Source organism: Bubalus kerabau, chromosome X (assembly GCF_029407905.1).
Source record: "Bubalus kerabau isolate K-KA32 ecotype Philippines breed swamp buffalo chromosome X, PCC_UOA_SB_1v2, whole genome shotgun sequence".
Lineage (NCBI taxonomy): Eukaryota > Metazoa > Chordata > Mammalia > Artiodactyla > Bovidae > Bubalus > Bubalus kerabau.
In genome coordinates, this window is record NC_073647.1 from 9,669,853 (window position 1) to 9,687,702 (window position 17,850).

Below are 17,850 nucleotides of genomic sequence, written 5' to 3' on the forward strand. Positions count from 1 at the left end.
GGCCCTCCACTCCAGCTGAACTGTAAACCATGCATATAATTGGGGTACTTTCTCAGTCTCCTGCTCTTGCTGATGCTTTCCATCATCCAGAAACTATGCATGCCTGAGCTGAATGAATGTCATGTCATTGACAATAATTCTCCATTTCTAGACATTTTGAGAAAATGCATAATATTGAGTCATTTCAAAAAGGGGTCTTTCAAAGTCAGCACATTCTCTGACATTCCTCTCCCTTCTCCTCTGTCAGTGTGTGAGTCTCACTGATTTCTTAGGAAGGTGCACTGGTTGTCATGGTAAAAACTACGTTAATTGGCTTCCTCTCGTTGACGTTCTGTCATGCTCACTGCCCCACTGAGGATCTGGAATAGACCACTTAACTTTTTTCTTCCCAGAGAACATATTCTCAGCAAGTCAGGCTACCTCAGCAGAAAATGGAAGGTATTTGAAATGTCCAACACGTTATCCAAATATTTCACCCTTCGTGGGGCCAGACATGCACAGTTTCACTTTCACTAGGTATCTTCTTTCCACAGAGAGTGCTGATGGAAACTCAGCTAGAGATTTTTAACTCTGTTAAGTGGATTTGGGGAATTTGTAAAGAATGAAAGCAAAGCGTGTGGGCAGACCATTAATATGAGAATGGAGACCTGAGTCCAGGATAGGACTGGTCTGAAGCAAACTGTGAAGTAGTTCTCTCTTTCGTTTTCTTGCCCTGTTTTCCCCACTACCAGAAGGATTGAAGGAAGGAAAAAGGAAGGCAGACAAGTCTAGGACCTCCTCCAAGAGGTGTGGTATCAACTGAATAAGGTTTCTGACTTCCCTTCTCTTCTAGTTTTCAAATCCAAGTGTTGCTAACTGTTGTGTCATTTTGCCAGGGCACTTTATTTGCTTGGGAACTTATAGGAAATCTAACTGTGGTTTTCATGCCTCTGAATGACTTACCATACCACTTATATATCTTATCATTCAAAATTGCTCTTGATGACCATTGGGATAGACATTTTGGTGTTCTTCATATGATATCAGGTAAATAGGTATCATCATCTACCTTGTGTTTTAGTTTTGGGTTAGGTTTTCTTGGGCAGTAGTGACTCATTGAGAAATACTGAGTATCCTGTGTAGCTCTGTGCTTGTTTGTGTGGCTGATTCTTCTTTCTTTGGAGTAGCACATGCCTAGGTGGCATGATGTCAGGGGTTCCTGGAGGTCTTTTTCCATCCTCTAAAACACTTTTGTTGCTGTTCAGTTGCTAAGTCATCTCCCACTCTTTGTGACCCCATGAACTGCAACATGTAAGTCTTCCCTGTACTTCACTGTCTCCCAGAGTTTACTCAAATTCATTTCCATTGAGTCAGTGATGCTATCTAATCATTTTATCATCTGTCACCCTCTTCTCCTCCTGCTCTCAATCTTTCCCATCATTAGGGTCTTTTCCAATGAGTTGGATCTTTGCATCATCAGATGGCCATAGTATTGGAGCTTCAGCACCAATGAATATTCAGGGTTGATTTCCTTGAGGATTGACTGATTTGATTTCCTTGTTGTCCAAGAGACTCTCAAGCATCTTCTCCAGTACTACAGTTTGAAAGCATCCATTCGTCAGTGCTCAGCCTTCTTTATGGTCCAACTGTCACATCCATACATGACTACTGGAAAAACTATAGCTTTGACGATACAGACCTTTGTTGGTAAAGTGATATCTCTGCTTTTTAATACGCTGTCTAGGTTTGTCATAGCTTTCCTTCCAAGAAGCAAATGTCTTTTAACTTCAGGGCTATACTCATCATCCACAGTGATTTTGGAGCCCAAGAAAATAAAATCTGTCACTGTTTCCACTTTTCCCCCTTCTTTTTGTCATGAAGTGATGGGGCCAGATGCCATGATCTTAGTTTTTTGAATGTTGAGTTTTAAGCCAGGTTTTTCACTCTCCTCTTTCACCTTCATCAAGAGGCTCTTTAGTTTCTCTTTCCTTTCGGCCAATAGAGTGCTATCATCTGCACATCTGAGGTTGTTGATATTTGTCCTGGCAATCTTGATTCCAGCTTGCGCTTCATCCAGCCTGGCATGTCACATAATGTGCCCTGTATATAAGTTATGAAGAAGGCAATGGCACCCCACTCCAGTATTGTTGCCTGGAAAATCCCATGAGTGGAGGAGCCTGGTAGGCTGCAGTCCATGGGGTTGTGGAAAGTCGGACACGACTGAGCGACTTCACTTTCACTTTTCACTTTCATGCATTGGAGAAGGAAATGGCAACCCACTCCAGTGTTCTTGCCTGGAGAATCCCAGGGATGGCGGAGCCTCGTGGGCTGCTGTCTATGGGGTTGCACAGAGTCGGACATGACTGAAGCAGCAGCAGTAACATATAAGTTAAATTAACAGGGTGACAATATACAGTCTTGAAGTACTCCTTTCCCAATTTTGAACCAGTCCATTGTTCCATGTCTGGTTTTAACTGTTGCTTCTTGACCTGCATACAGGTTTCTCAGGAGGCAGGTAAGGTGGTCTAGTATTCCCATCTCTTTAAGAATATTCCACAATTTGTTATGATCGACACAGTCAAAGGCTTTGGCATAGTCAATGAAGCAGAAGTAGATTTCTTTTTTCTGGAATTCCCTTGCTTTTTCTATGATCCAACAGATGCTGGCAATTTGATCTCTAGTTCTTCTGCCTTTTCCTAATCCAACTTGTACATCTGGAAGTTCTAGGTTCATATATTGCTGAAGCCTTGCTTGAAGGATTTTGAGAATAACCTTGCTAGCATGTGAAATGAGTGCAATTGTGTGGTAGTTTGAACATTCTTTGGCATTGCCCTTCTTTGGGATTATTATTAAAACTGACCTTGAGGACCCTCTATCCTATATATGGACTTCCCAGGTGGGGTAGTAGTAAAGAATCCACCTGCCAGTGCAAGAGATGCCAGTTTGATCCCTGGTTCAGGAAGATCTCCTGAAGGGGGAAATGGCATGCAACTGCAGTATTCTTGCCTGGAAAATTCTGTAGTCAGAGAAGTCTGATGGGCTACAGTCCATGGGGTCGCAAAGAGTCAGACACTGCTGAGTGACTGAGCATGCACATTCTATATGTGTGTGTGTGTGTGTGTGTGTGTATATATATATATATATATCTTTATCCACTTAAAATTTTTATTTATTTTTGGCTGTGCTGAGTCTTCGTTGCTATGAGGGGACTTTCTCTAGTTATCGAGAGCTGGGGCTGCTCTCCTGTTGTGGTGCATGAGCTTCTCATTGTGGTGGCTTCTCCTGTTGGGGAGCACGAGCTCTAGGGTGTGAGGGCTCCAGTACTTGCTGCATCTGGGCTCAGTAGTTGCAGTTCCTGGGCTCTAGAGCACAGGCTCAGTAGTTGTGGCTCTTGGGCTTAGTTTCTCTGTGGCATGTGGGATCTTCCCAGACCAGGGTTTGAACCCGTGTCTCCTGCATTGCAAGGTGGATTCTTAACCATTGGACCACCAGGGCTTTCCAGGTGGAGCTAGTGGTAAAGAACCCACCTGCCAGTGTAGGAGACAAAAGAGATGCAGGTTCGGTCCCTGGGTCGGGAAGATCCCCTGGAGAAGGAAATGGCAACCCACTCCAGTATTCTTGCCTGGAGAAGCCCATGGACAGGGAAGCCTGGCAGGCTGCATTCTGAGGGGTCCCAAGGAGTCCATCGTGACAGAAGCAACTTAGCATACTGACTGACCCCCAGGAAATCCCCTTTTAACTGTCATTGATCCTCTATACCTCAGTGTGAATGGGTGTCAGAGAGTTTGGGACACTGGCCGCCTGAGGGACAACATTGGGAAAGAAAAGTGTCTGTTGGTTGTTTGAGGCTAGGAAACAACTTGTCTTTTGAACAGTTATGCCTCAGGCTGATGGTGGGGATAATAAAGATAATTATCATCAACAGGATGCGGTGCCCAATTAAGTGCCTATTTGGGCATAATGCTGTACTTAGAGAACTTCACAGGCCTATTCATTTCTGCTGTGAGCCTAACACACTGTCTCAGAGACTGGGCTGTTGGATGGAAGTGTTAAGTCAGCCAGTGCAAAATGTGTGGTCTGCATCACACAAAGTTAAAGATCAGTTCATTTGGGGGAACTAGGGGTCAGTGAGATTAAAAAATATAAAGGGAAATGGAACATGAATATTGTTTGGGCATTATACCATCTCAGATATTTATGTTTGAGCTCTCTTTCCAGCTTTAGAAAGTAATGTTACAGATTCTTCGGTGAGAAAGTCCTTGCTGGGCATCGGTAACATGGTTCAGAGTGATGGATCACTATTTACTTTTGGAAATGGGGATGGAGAAGGTGAAGGCTGGGTGGGCACTCACAGCAAATCATCCCCTGGAAGATGGTTTTGAGTGGCTTAATAGACTAAAAGAGTATAAATATATGCTAAGATTAATTGGGTTCTTATTAAGTTCCAGGTGCTGTGTGAAGCACCCTACATTAATGCTAACAACTGCTATATAGATAAGGAAATGGAGGGACAGAGAGTATACAGAAGTTGCCCAAAGTCACAGAGCTATATTCCCTCCTCCCTTGCCATATACTCGTACTACACTAAATTTCTGTGATGTGTTTTTTTCTTATCCCTGGGCACCCTCTGCAGAAAGGGGATGCATTTAGTTGAAGGCTCCATTTAATTGGATTCTGGTTAATTGAGGCTTGGCTCTTTCATTGGAGGTTGCACATGATTTCGCTCAGGCACAAATTAGCCCCTTGCTGTTCCCAAAATAACCAGATCTCGTGGTAGTTTATTGCTGGAGATTTAGGAAGCTAATATTTATACAGCAAAGAAACTTGATCTATCAAAGGAGAATTAACCAAATTAACTAAAATAATTCAAAGGGCCAGGAACTCTGTTGAATTCAAATTGTTCTTATAATCCCATTTTTGTTAAATCCCTTCTTTCCTGATAACTCACCAGCCACCCAGCCTTATTAGCTTGTTTACACAGGGTTTCTTTATTTTAAAAAGAAAAATAGCTTTGCAGCTCATAGGGTGGAGGTGAAGCCTGCCTATGCTGTCGTTCCTACAGTTTGCCCTTATGTGTTTCCATAGAAACAGAATTATTGCTTGAACTAAAAATTCTTAGATTTGTTTTCCTTTGCGTGTTGTCTGAAACTTGCACTAACTTTATCAAAAATGAGAAGGAGATTTATGGCTTTCCATTCTATTGGCAGTTAGTGAAGCCTTTGTGCTCAGAGGAGAAAGAGGGCACTCAGGACTTTTTAGAGTCAGATTTGCATGAATTCTTGATACTGTTGAGGAGAGAGATACATGGGTGTGTAAAACTCCTTCCAGTATCCAACTTCGTCTTCCCAGTCAGCTCAACCATCTTGCTCCAGAGCACAGGATCATTCTGGAAGAAGAGTGGAGTGTAGTTCTAACAGCTTGGGCTCTAAAGTCAGGCTGGTTTGGGTTTGACTTCTGGCCATGCTACATGTCACCTTATTTAAGTTTGGGCAAGTAATTTAAACATGCCCATCCTCAAATCCTCGTATGTAAAATGGGGCATAATACTGATATTAGCTTAAAAGGAATAATGTAAAAGAATAGTGCATTAACCATGGTAGATAGTCAATCGTAAGTTTTAAAAAAGTTACTTGTACTCCCCCTGAAACCTCTCCTCTCCTCTCCTAATTTGTCATACCTTTGAAGGCTTTTTCTTAACCCCATCTCATATTGTCTGCTTTGATGTCACATGTGTTCAGTTGCTTTGGTCGTGTCTGACTCTGAGACCCCCATGGACTGTAGCCAGCTTCTCTGTCTATAGAATTTTCCAGGCAAGAATACTAGAGCGGGTTGCCATTTCCTCCTCCAGGGGATATTCCCAATCCAGGGATTGAACCCTTGTCTCCTGTGGCTCCCGCATTGGCAGGCCCTTCTTTTACCTCTAGCGCCACCTGGGAAGCCCCATGTGTGCTAAGTCACTTCAGTCATATCCAACTCTTTGTGACCCTATGAACTATAGCCTGCCAGGCTCCTCTGTCCATGGAATTCTTCAGGCATGAATACTGGAGTGGGTTGCCATGCCCTTCTCCAGGGGATCTTCCCAACCCAGGGGTCAAACCTATGTCTCTTGTGTTTCTTGCATCTCCTGCATTAGCAGGTGGGTTCTTTGCCACATAGCTTGACACTTGTGAATTGATTGGCAATGGAGTTGTAGTTCTTTTGTTATATATGGATGTTGTCTTTCAGGTACCTGCTGTGTGATCACTTGAGAGCTGAGCACCCAGAAAATCTTAGTAGTCAAGTAGGTAAAAACTGGGCTCTAGGCCTCACGATCATACCCAGAGAAGGTCTGGAGTTGACGTTTTGTCTCCATGGGAGTCCAGATATCACTTTCTTTCCTAGCATTGGCTGCCCCACTAAAACAATCTGGTAAGACATATCCAACATGCCCAATGGGATAGATTTCATCTGTGAAGACCAATGAAGATACAAGCGTGCTACTGTACGACCTAAGACTTCTGTGCCTGGAAGGCCCCTCTGCCTGTGGCTCATTTTACTTGAAGGAAACACTGTACTCAGTTTGGTCAGCCTCATGGACAGCAGCTGGGGACCTCTTATTGTGTGTGAACTAGCAATGCCTCCATCCACACCAAGCTGAGCTGAGATCAAGGTTAGCTTCACTTTAAGATTCTCCTATCAATCACCACAGGTCAGCAGTATCAGTCAAACTGAAGGTGTTAATCTTCAACCTGGGCTATTTTTCTCAGATAGTTTGCAGTTAAAGATGGTATCTAAGGTGAAAAATCAATTATGGGAAAGTGCCCAAGTTAAGTGGCGAGCTGCTTGCAGGCAGCCTGCTGGAACAGAGAGGGAAACAGAAAGGAATTATTCAGGAAAAATCAGATGTTTACCAGGGCTTTGCAAAATAGAGGGAGAAATGAAAATAGGGCTTCTGTGATAAATTAACAAAGACAATGGATTTGTCTCTGTTTTAAACGCCTCTGTTGCTCTATTCAAATAACAGAATTATTTGAGCTCAGATTATTTTTGCCAGACTGACTATAGGAGACATCCAGGAGGGTCTGGAGGAGGTTTTCAGGGTAAGAGCCACACCCTAGTGAGTGGGTGATTGAGCTGTTCCCGCTGGAGCCCTCCCTGTTGCTATCACTGTGGAGGGCATTTAGGTGCCAAGTTGGTTGAATATTTTCTGTGAAGACAAAGACCAAGCATCGACCAGTTCTCCCTCCAGTCAGAGAGCCACCTGCACTGCCACCAGGAATCAAAGGGTAGCCTCAGGTACTGACTGGTGTCAAGATGGGGTAGAGGAGAAAGCCAAAGGGGACGGGATTCAGCTTATTGAGCCAGCCTATTCATTGTGTTCTCTACCTCTAGTCTTGCCTCTCTTCAATCCATTCTCCACACATGTACCATTGATTTTCCTAAACATAAATCTGATTGTCTCATTCCCCTGCTAAAAACCCTTCATTGTTTCCTATTAAGCTGAACATCAAGTCCATACTTCCTGACATGATGTGCAAGGCTCTTCACAGTCTGTCTCCTCTTGTGATCCATTGCCCCTCTCCCTCCTTTCTGCCCTACATTTGATGCTTCCTATGACATTACTGTGGGGCTTCCCTGTAATGGGTGGCTCAGCTGGCAAAAAAAATTTGCCTGCAATGTGGGAGACCTGGGTTTGATCCCTGGGTTGGGAAGATCCCCTGGAAGGGAACGGCTACCCACTCCAGTATTCTGGCCTGGAGAATTCCATGGACTGTATAGTACAAGGGGTTGCAAAGAGTGACATTACTGTATAATATGGAGTGGCTTACAGATCTTTCTTCTTCAGCTCCCCTATTACACACTTTACAGACAAAAGGCTGCTTTCTGTTCTTGCCCATGACACCATTTCTACATTCTTTACTAGTTCCTGTTCCTACTTCAAGACACAGCTCAGATATCAGCTCCTCTAAGAGGCATTCGCCAGCCCCTTCAGATGGGGCTGTATTTCTCCTTTGAGTTCCATGGCACCAGTGTATACCTGTGTCTCGTGATGTACTCCATGAAATGGAAACTATTTACATCTCTCTCTTTCCTATTAGACTACAACCTTCTTAAAGATGGGCCTAAAGGCACTTAAAACATTTCAGAGGGTGGAGAGTGGTATAGAGAGGACCAAGGTGGTGATCATAAGTGTCTGTCAGAAGCTGCCATGGTTTGGACTCCCTTCCTGATCAGTAGATGCTTGCTTTCTCACTGGCTTACAGATTTCTGAAAAGTTTCCATGCAATTATTCAAGCTACTCCTAGCTTTAGGAAATGTTTGCATTTTAGATGGATATCTTAATGCCTTACCTTTATGAAACAGTGGAATTTTGTGTACTAAAGCATGCTGATTAGAGACACATTTTCCTTGGCCCTCATACCACACGGTATAGGCAGCTGTCCATTAAGCCTGTGTTTAGGGTCAGCTTTGAACCCTGTGCCCACTGATCAATTACTGTAGTGATCTGTTAACACTTGGTTAATTAGTCTCCTTAAAGAATGGGGGCCTATGGATTCTGGGCCTCTAGCTAGAGTGCAAGCTCCTTGCAGAAAGGGACTGTCTGTTTCCAACTTGTCTGGAGTTTCCCAGAGGGCTCTAGAACATGTGAGAGGCTCTGAGGGGATTCTGGCTAATTTTGCTGATTTCTGTGGGCTTTCCCCCCCCCCCTTTTTTTTTTTTTTTTGGAATTATGTCTAAACCAGAGTGGAGGGCGGTGCTGTGATACAGTTCAATCAAGATTGAGTGTCCTATGCTTCAAATCCTACAGCGCTATCATCACTAAGTCCAAGGCTTAAATAAAAACTAATGCAAAAAGTAATGCTCAAAATTCTCCAAGCCAGGCTTCAGCAATACTTGAACCATGAACTTCCAGATGTTCAAGCTGGTTTTAGAAAAGGCAGAGGAACCAGAGATCAAATTGCCAACATCCGCTGGATCATCAAAAAAGCAAGAGAGTTCCACAAAAACATCTATTTCTGCTTTATTAACTATGCCAAAGCTTTTGACTGTGTGGATCACAATAAACTGTGGAAAATTCTGAAAGAGATGGGAATAACCAGACCACCTGACCTGCCTCTTGAGAAACCTATATGTAGGTCAGGAAGCAACAGTTAGAACTGGACATGGAACAACAGACTGGTTCCAAATAGGAAAAGGAGTACGTCAAGGCTGTATATTGTCACCCTGCTTATTTAATTCTATGCAGAGTACATCATGAGAAACGCTGGGCTGGAAGAAGCACAAGCTGGAATCAAGATTGCTGGGAGAAATATCAATAACCTCAGATATGCAGATGACACCACCCTTATGGCAGAAAGTGAAGAGGAACTACAAAGCCTCTTGATGAAAGTGAAAGAGGAGAGTGAAAAAGTTGGTTTAAGGCTCAACATTCAGAAAACGAAGATCATGGCATCCAGTCCCATCACTTCATGGAAATAGATGGGGAAAGAGTGGAAACAATGTCAGACTTTATTTTTTGGGGCTCCAAAATCACTGCAGATGGTGACTGCAGCCATGAAATTAAAAGACGCTTACTCCTTGGAAGGAAAGTTATGACCAACCTAAATAGCGTATTGAAAAGCAGAGACATTACTTTGCCTACAAAGGTCCGTCTAGTCAAGGCTATGGTTTTTCCAGTGGTCATGTATGGATGTGAGAGTTGGACTGTGAAGAAGGCTGAGCGCTGAAGGGTTGATGCTTTTGAACTGTGGTGTTGAAGAAGACTCTTGAGAGTCCCTTGGACTGCAAGGAGATCCAACCAGTCCATTCTGAAGGAGATCAGCCCTGGGTGTTCTTTGGAAGGACTGATGCTAAAGCTGAAACTCCAGTACTTTGGCCACCTCATGTGAAGAGTTGACTCATTGGAAAAGACTCTGATGCTGGGAGGGATTGGGGGCAGGAGGAGAAGGGGACGACAGAGGATGAGATGGCTGGATGGCATCACCGACTCGATGGACGTGAGTTTGAGTGAACTCCAGGAGTTGGTGATGGACAGGGAGGCCTGGCGTGCTGCAATTCATGGGGTCGCAAAGAGTCGGACACGACTGAGCGACTGAACTGAAGGAAAGTGAAGGATGGATGGATGGAAAACAGCTTGGACTTTCAAACTTGGCTGCTCTCATCTCACTATTATATCTTAGAAATTTCAAATGATTCTTATCATTGAAAATTAAAAAAAAAATGAAGGAATCACATCTTATAGTATCTGTAGGAAAATGTGCTTTAAGTAGCAAGATCCAGTCTGTCCATATTGGAGAGATGCCAGTTCTACTGATAGAAAAGAACTTCTCAGACCATCTGTCAGTTATTATACAGTCTGTGTTTAACCCCTTCTGTACCAGCATGAAAACATTGATAAATCTCATAAATCACTGCATTGGAAGCTGTGAGAGATAAGACATGGCACCTCAGGGGTTTAAAAATATAATAGAAGAGACAAGAGATATACATGATGATACACAAAGCAGGCTGAATATACTAAGTGTCGTAAGGGAGCTACCAAATATGGGGGAAGCACCAATGAGAGGGAAATTACTTTTTGCTGGGGGCAGGGGATTCTCCATAGAGGCATGTGAAGGCAAGGGGAGAGGGCACAATTTGTGGACATCTTGATTAGAGGGACTAGCATGTTAAATGCCAATAGAGGTGGCAAAGTCCAGGATAGCTCTGTACAAGGGGAATAGTCTCATGTCATAGAAATATGGAGTATAGAAATAGTAGTAGACAAGGTTTTATAGGTGGGGATCAGATCAAGGGAAAGCATTTGTCTGTGGGATTAGAGGTGTTTTATTCTATAGAGTAGACAGTGGGTTGTTGGTGGCAGGTTTTAGAGCAGTCAATACCTTGCTCAGAGCTGCACTTTAGGAGGGTTTTTGGGCAGCCTAGGAAGTGTGGGTTAAGTACTGAACTATTTTCTCTAACCTCAGGGGCAATAGAAATGGCCTCGTAGCTTCTACTATTGAAGATGTGATGCATTGGGTTTTGGAGACTTAGAACTAGTATAGATTTTTCTTTTATTAGTTGCTATTAGATTGATGGCTCTGAGGTCACTGTTCAGGCCAAGGCAGCCCAGCTTGGATGGGAGGGTACATTTTATTTTTTTGGTTGGACTTTGAACCTATGTGAACTTTGTAGGTTTTGAGTTAAACTGGGCCAGTTTTTCAATATTAATTTGGTGTTTGTTTTTTCAGTGCATGTGTATGTGTGTACTGTTTTGATGTTTATTCCTTCTGACAGTTGGGAATCACTTTCCCTGTATTCCATGGAATAAAGCAGTGGAGGTTGAGGGTGGTGGTGAGGAAGGTCTGGGGTCAGATCTGAAATCTCTGTACATTTATTCTCCAAGTTCTTTCTGGCTGAGTTCTATCAGGAGGCTTATGGGATCCATTTTTGGTTGGAGTAGCACCAGTGTTTCCTCAAAGCCTGGCTGTCTTTGACCACTTATAAAAAATTCAGTTGGGAGAGGAATCTGGTTAAAAATGCACATTTGGGGCCCTGGCCTCAATGGGCTGAATCAGAGACCAGCCTGTTTAACAAACTCCACAAATGCATGAACTCAGGTTCATGCTCAGGTGTGAGGACTGCTCAAGTAGGGCTTCTCAGGTGGCGCTGGTGGTAAAGAACCTACCTGCCAATGCAGGAGACATAAGAGAAGTGGGTTTGATCCCTGGGTTGGGAAGATCCCCTGGAGGAGGGCATGGCAACCCAATCCAGTATTCTTGCCCAGAGAATCCCCATGGACAGAGGAGCCTCATGGGCTACAGTCCATGGTGTTGCAAAGAGCTGGACATGACAGAAGTGACTTAGCATGCACACTTGCAAGTAGGAAAAGATTATAAACCAAGAAATGGAGTTTTGAATGTAAAAGGCAAGAAAAAAGTCAATTCTAAGGTTATTAAAAGGTTTAAAAAATATAGAAAACTTGGCCTTTGGATTTTTTTTTTAAAATTCATCAAGCTATGGGTCTTTGGCTCAAAGAAGAGAAACTTGTTATAGAAGGACCTTCCCATTTTGGAATGGTCTGTCTTCTTCCTCTCTCCTGGTTCAGATCTGACCCATTACTTAAGGCTCATCTCCTCTAGTGTGTGTTCAGGACCACTCAAGACCATGAAGATTTTCCTGGTTTTCAGAGTTCCCTTCACTTCCTGGTTGCCCCTTGCATTTACTGCCCAGCCTTGGGATCTGTTGTGTGCTTTCAACTTGTCCATGAATTAGGATTTACTTGCCTCATACCTGTTGATGTTTTTGGAGTTCATCTCTAAATTGTGTCTGACATTTCTTTTGCACTCTCCAATCTGGTAGCATCTGAAACCATGTGTGCCACCCAGTAGGAGCACACTCAGTACTTGCAGAGTGAATGGAAGGATTTCAGACAACACGATGGAGCTTTGCTTGAGAAACACAAATACCAAAGCTTCGTCAAGGGATAAAGGGGAGAATGAACCTAAAACACATGCTTATAGTCACCAAAATAGTCAAGTACTTAAAAATGAAGTGTGCAGAGTTCTGTGTCTTCCCAGTAGCTTTTAGAGAATTACAGTGAGCCAAAATTTTTTATTTTCATTTATAAGAAACAAACTCATTTCCATAACTCAACTTCCATTTTCAACACTTTCTTTCAATTCCAAACTATGACTCAGGCTTGCTTTATTTCTGGCAGCATGTCATCTTTTAAACAGGGAGTGAAAAGAACTTGGAACAAGGACTTTCAAACTTCCCTAGTCTTTCAATAACAGTCCCTCTTAAGTGCTGAGGGATAGCTGTTTGTGTATTCACAGATTACATGTGCCATTATACTGGCCCTTGCCATGGGATCCTTTTCTTTCTTTGTGGATTTGATAACTGACCCCATATAATTTCATTTGTAAAAATGTATTTTACCCATTTTCCCTTCCCTCTCATTCTTACTTTGAAGCTATACCTTCCCTGATTTTAGAGTGTGGGGGACTACGAGTGGGTGGCAATTGATGACTGCCTGGGCTTTTAAAGTACCAGCAGCATTATTTTTATATTTTTTGTTCTGCTACTGAAAATGCCTCGGCCCACACATAACTAGTTCTCATTCTCTTCCTGTTCCCCCCGCCCACAGCATCCTCATGCTCCTCCTCAAATGCCTGTCCCCCTTCTCGGAGGCCACTTTCCTTCACAGTTCCAGAATGGTTTCATTCATCACTGTCACAGTCCCTGTCGATGGTAAACTCTTCCATCTTATCTGCAGCCACCAGTAAATGAGTTTGCATTTAATATTGTAAAGAGCTTTCTTTGTTTCTGACATTTCTCCACCCACTGATACTTGCACTTATGTGGCTTGCTGTCACCTTTTTCTCTGCCAGTTGGTTGGCAGGAACCAATATTCCCCAGAAAAGGCAAGAGGATCATCCTGTCACTCCGGAAATCTGTCTAATTTTCATCTGACTTTGATTACAAGTGCTCACTTTCTTCTTTGGATGAGAAACAGAGACTTGGGAAGAAGAAAAACTTACAAAGTTGCCAGAGAAAGCTGAAAGTTGCAAATGACTGGGTTGGACACTAGGAAATTTCCGATTTGACTTCCTGCCATGGGCTGACTTAACTGTTGTGTGAGCATGCTCAGTTGTGTCTGACTCTTTGTGACCCCATGGACTGTAGCCTACCAGGCTCCTCTGTCCATGGAATTCTCCAGGCAAGAATACTGGATTGGGTAGCCATTCCCTTCTCCAGGGGATCTTCCCGACCCAGGGATTGAACCTGGGTCTTCTGCATTGCAGGCAGATTCTTTACCACTGAACCACCTGGGAAGCCCCAGTTCTGTGTAAATTACTTTCTCTGTGTCCTTTCTGTGCTATAGGAATGATGTCAATTTTGGAACTGAGTTGAGGGGCAAAAGTTACAAATACCGTGTTTTGAAAACACAAAGAGCATTGACAAAAGTGATGTCACTTGCTGAATGCCTCCTGTGTGCAAGAGTGCTAGGTGATATACACACATGATTTTTACTCCTCAAGACAACATTGAATAATGTTGGGGCTTCAAGATACTCAGTATCTGGCTCACAAGCACACATGTAAGGGATGGAAACAAGAATTTTAACATAGATCTGTCTGGCTCCAGAGTTCACAGTCTTATGATGAGTTTGCTGTACAAGAATAAAGGTGATACAGAGAATGATTGAGTGTTCTCAGTGATTTGTGTCTCCTCTTGCCTTGCATTCCTTTAGGACATTCACTGATACTGGGCTGATGTGTGTCTAGGAATGTCTAGGGTTTGAATTTCAACTCAGCCATTTACTAGTTGTACAACTTTGGGCCAGTTATTTAACCTCCCTGTGACAGTTATCTGCGTGTGTAAAACTCGGCTGATAAGGGATGTTAACAGTCCCTCTCCCATAAATTTGTTTTGAGGCTTGAAAATTTAACCTATGAAGTACTTTGACTTAATGCATTGTTATTGTTGCTGCTGTTCAGTCATTAAGTTTTGTCTGACTGGTGATGCTATCCAACCATCTCATCCTCTGGTACTCCCTTCTCCTCCTGCCTTCAATCTTTCCCAGCATCAGGGTCTTTTCCAATGAGTCAACTCTTTGCATCAGGTGGACAAAGTATTGGAGCTTCAGCATCAGTGCTTCCAATGAACATTCAGGGTTGATTTCCTCTCGAATTGAATGGTTTGATCTTGCAGTCCAAGGGACTCTCAAGAGTCTTCCCCAGCAGCACTTCAGCTCTTTGGTGCTGGGCCTCCTTTATGGTCCAACTCTCAGATTGTAAACCCTCAATGATAGTTAGCTATCTCCATTGTCAGCCATAGCATTATTTCATCGCAGTACTTTCTGCTCTGTTTGGCTGATTGACCATGATTCAAATATATTCTTCCTTTCTCACTTACTAAAAAACAAAACAGACGTACTCTGTGCTTTGTTTTCAGAGGGCTTTACTACATTCCAAGGTGACTGATAACTTCCAAGATAACTCATTCTGGAGTATTAGTAGTAGATAATTTACTTTTAACTTAGACTTTCTGATGACTCTGTTCTTTAACTTTAAGAACTAAAATAATTTAGTGTGGACTTCAAGTTTTGATGCTATGAACCTGACTGGAATAAGGGGTGGAGTGGGTTGTGGTATAATTAGGACTATTTGTTGTTCAGTCCCTCGGTCATGTCTGACTCTTTGTGACCGAATGGACTGCAGCACACCAGGCTTCCCTGTCCTTCACCACCGTCGAAGCTTGCTCAAACTCATGTCCATTGAGTCATTGATGCTATCCAACCATCTCATTCTCTGTCATCCCCTTCTTCTTCTACCTTCAATCTTTCCCAGCATCAGGGTCTTTTCCAATGAGTCAGTTCTCTCATAGATTTGACTTTATGGACCTTTGTCAGTAGAGTGATATCTCTGCTTTTTAATATGCTGTCTAGGTTTGTCACAGCTTTTCTTCCAAGGAGCAAGCATCTTTTAATTTCATGGCTGCAGTCACCATCTGCAGTGATTTTCAAGCCCAAGAAAATAAAGTCTCTCACTGTTTCCATAGGGCTATAGCATGTTTTATTCAAAGTAAGAGGGGCCTCATATCTTTTTGGCACTTTTATATAATTTTGCATTCCATTTAGCTTCCTGGTAAAATTTTCTTAGGATTACAGTAGCAAACACTTACATAGTACCTGTTGTTGTTTAGTTACTAAGTCATGTCCAACTCTTTTGCAACCCCATGAACTGTAGCCCGCCAGTTTCCTCTGTCCATCGTATTTTCTAGGCAAGAGTACTGGAGCAGGTTGCTATTTCCTTCTCTATGGGATCTTCCTGACCCAGGGATTGAACCTGCATCTCCTGTTTGGCAGCTTGATTCTTTAACAGTGAGCCACCTGAGCAGCCCACCAATGGAGTATTAGAAACACTAAATTAGAAGATGGATAAAAGACACTTTTGCCATACATAGTTCTCAACACTACATATTATTTAAAACTCCAAACAACCTCAGAAGTTGACATTACCTTCATTTTACAGAGGCTAAAAGCACAGACAAATTAATGTAATTTGCTCAAGGCTAAACAACTAGTATGTAGTAGAACTGGGGTTTGAGGCCAGGCTGTACTTAACTACTACACTATATTTCCTCTATTTGACGAAAAGGTTGTCTTGGCTTTTAAAATAAGTTTGAAAACTAGCAGATCATTAGTAACGGAAATTTAGGCTATTGATTTATGATTAAAAAGTTGGGTGATGTCAGAAAGCTATCACCCTGAGACTGTAGTTTTTATTGTTTTAACATTTCATTTATTCTTTCATAACCAATCCTGTAGTTCTCAAGCAGTGCTCGGCCACCAGGTAGTGAGAGCGAGTTACAAGTCATATGATTTATAAGTCTTGAGGCAGAAATCAAAATGTCTACTTGTCTTTTTAAAGTTAAAATACTTTAATATAAGTCTTAATATAATACTTATATTAATACAATATTCATTATTAATATAAAAATTGATATTACTATAAGAACCTATTATTAATATAAGAAACTATATAAGATACTCTTACATAACAAGAGTTATATAAGAAACTTATATTAATATATGAGTTATATTAATATAAGAAACTCAATATGAGTTTATTAAAATTAATTAACACAAACTCTTAATATTACTATATTAAAATTAATATTAATATATTAATGTTAATATAAGAAACTCTTAAATGACATGAACCTTAATTTTTTAAGAAGTCCTTATGTGAGAGTTGGACTATAAAGAAAGCTGAGCACTGAAGAATTAATGCTTTTGAACTGTGATGTTGGAGAAGACTCTTGAGAGTCCCTTGGACTGCAAGGAGATGCAACCAGTCCATCCTAAAGGAGATCAGTCCTGAATATTCATTGGAAGGACTGATGGTGAAACTCAAACTCCAATACTTTGGCCACCTGATGCAAAGAACTGACTCATTTGAAAAGACCCTGATGCTGGGAAAGATTGAAGGCAGGAGGAGAAGCGGACAACAGAGGACGAGATGGTTAGATGACATCACCGACTCAATGGACATGAGTTTGAGTAAGCTCTGGGAGTTGGTGATAGACAGGGAGGCCTAGCATACTGCAGTCCATGGGGTCGCAAAGAGTCCGACATGACTGAGCAACTGAACTGAACTATGGAGTATAATCAAAATGTCTAACATATCATCTCTGCATACTATGTCATAACAAAAAGGTTGACAGAATAAAGGTTGTCTCACCTACAGAGAGAAGACTTATGGAGATAACTGTCTTCAAATATTTGATCATCAGATGATTATCAGGAGGAAGTGGGACTAGGTTGCTCTCTTCTGAACTAAAGGGCTGAGCTAGAACTAATATATAGGAGTTACAGGGAAAGCAGATTTTGGCTTATCATGAAAATCCTCCCTTATAAACTTGTTTGCTCTTAATTAATGAAGCAAATTTCCTTACAAGTGTTTTATAATGATAACGATATTCTTGAGGAAATCAGACTTTCTGAGAGAGTTATCTAAGAAACCTTCATAGTTAACTTTTCTTATTTATTATTAACTGTACTCCTTCATGTCTTTAACATTTAGTTCTAGGAGAAAATTGTCCCTCTGTAGAACCCTTACACCATTTATTGAGTTATTTTTAATTCTTAGATCTGTCTTAATTTGAGCTTTAGCTCACTACTGAATAAAAACCTCTTTTCTGTGATCAATGGCTAATGCTCTCCTTTCAGGTGGTCTTTCTTGTGTGTTCTACCCTTTGCCTTCTGTCTTACCCTGGAAAACCCAAGAGACTTAATATTTAGACCTGTGAGAGCACTGAAACCCCACATCCCCCCTCATACCGGGAGAAGGGAGAGCATCTATCTTACTCTCTTGGCTGGTTAACTGAGCTTTTGTTGTCCCA